This window comes from Echinops telfairi, unplaced genomic scaffold (assembly GCF_000313985.2).
Source record: "Echinops telfairi isolate 266 unplaced genomic scaffold, ASM31398v2 ScPeMD7_3533;HRSCAF=4204_0, whole genome shotgun sequence".
Taxonomy (NCBI): Eukaryota; Metazoa; Chordata; class Mammalia; order Afrosoricida; family Tenrecidae; genus Echinops; species Echinops telfairi.
The window spans coordinates 101,581,667-101,583,744 of NW_022107431.1; positions in this window are offsets into that span (position 1 = coordinate 101,581,667).

A 2,078-nucleotide genomic window follows, 5' to 3' on the forward strand; every position below is an offset into this window, starting at 1 on the left:
AAAAAAAAAAAGTTAGTCTTGGAAACCTACACGGGCAGTTCTACTCTGCCTTATAGGGTAACGTGAGTCAGAATTTATTCTATGGCTGAGTATTTTTTAATGCAGTTTTTATTTAACCATGTCGGTTGCTTTGTATGCATGAATGAATGTTTGCTGTGAAACCAGTGGGTCTATTCAACCAGGAGCTACAGTATTTAAATCGATTAACCTAATGTTACAATAACTTTGAGGTAACCACATGCAAACTAAAAATCCTTCATGAAAATGGTGCAATTTTGAATAAGCAAGAGTGATTTAGATTCATTGAAGGTCTTTATAAAAAGCAAATCAGACAAGTCTAAATAGTTTAATGAATAACATCCTGTATGCTCTTCACCTAGGATTCATGGTAGACATTTGCCCCATTTGTGTCTTTTTACAGAGCCTGCTGCGAATTTGCATTTCCAGCCCATTTATTCTGACTCAATCTACATTTTAACAAGCTCCCAGGTGGTTCTTATACTTACATGTGGGGATCTTGATTTTATCTGGGGTGTACACCTGAGACTTGTTAAAATGTAGATACTGATTCCATATACCTGGAGTGGAAATACAAATTATCAGCAGAGGATGAACCCGAATGAACCAGTTGATGCCCTGAGACAACCGCCCCCCAACTAATTGTAACTAGATTGTAGATGTCCTGACATTTCACTGTATATACTTCAGCAATGTTTCTCCTGAGAACCACAATTGTGCTTTCTAGGACACTAGAAGCTTCTAAACATGAATATAACCCCTGTTAAGATTGCCTCATTGTTATTATGCAATGTGCTCAGGGTTATTAGAATCAACCCCATTTGTCTCCGCAGCCTAATTAAAAACAGATCTATGATTTTGGGCTACTGGCATTTTATAGATGATACGACCGTGTCCTCAAGTCTAGTGCAGAAGACCATCTTCTTGTAAATCATAACCTGGATCCCCAGCTCCTCGTCGATTACCTTAGTGGTTGCAAAAGATCCACTAGTGTTGTATTGAAGGTGAAAGGTCTGCCTTAAGCAGTCAGGATAGTCGGCTGAGGCGCGTATGGACCGTGACCAGAAGGTATACATACCATCTGTATCAATCAGCCTTGAACCTTTAAAATCCCACCCTCATCGGGCGAGCCCAGAGCATCAAGCATGGATAAAGCATTTTTTTGAGAGGCGAGCCAGAAGCCTGGGCGGCTGGTTTTGCCAAGGTGTTCAGGTCAGACCCGCGAGAATCTACAAATCCGGTTCGATTTTAAAGCTCCAGCCAGACCCAGGGTCTTTGAGAAACGGGAATCCTGGGACACTGTAGCGCCTTCGTTTAACGAATCGAACAGACAGTGAGTGTCCCAACCTTGATTCCTCTTTGTTAACTGTCAGGAATACCTTGCGAGTCCCCCGGGGCTTGCCGAGGTCGCCCGCGATGTGGAGCCCGTGGGTTCGGTCCCCTAGGATCCAGGAGGAAGAAACCCTCCTTTTGGTTGAGATGCAGAAATTCGATCCGGCAACTCTTGGGGGGGTTCGTTCGGAAAGCCTCAAACCCGGATTTCCGCCCTTCGGGGGGAGGGGGGGTTCGGGCTCCACCAATTGTTTGCATCGGAAAAGCCAACGGCCCTTCTGCTTCACCCACCTCCAAGCCCACCGGACCCTAGGACCGTGTCCGTGCAGGTGGAATCCCCGGTGCGCTCCCGACCGCTGAGCCCTGCGGCCCCGGGCGCGGTCGGGGCGGGAGTGGCCCGCGGGTCAAGGCGTGGGCTCGGGCGACCAAGGGCGGTGAGTGGGCCTGCGGGCAGGGGGCGGGGCCCGCCGGGGTAGGGGTGGGGTCCCCAGGTGCTAGACCTCCCTTCGCGGCCGCACTGGGCGGCGCAGTCAGCGCTGGCTTTCTCCGCGTTACCTTTGTGGGTGTCGAGGAACTCAAGATGGGAGCGCGCCCGGAGCGGAAAGATATCCCACTGTGGATCAAGTCTCCCGACGATTTAAGAGATCCCGAGGTGTTTCAGGTCCCGACGTGGCAGCTGGTAACCATATTTGGTGAGTGAGCCCAGCGCAGGTTTTTCGGATGCCTGA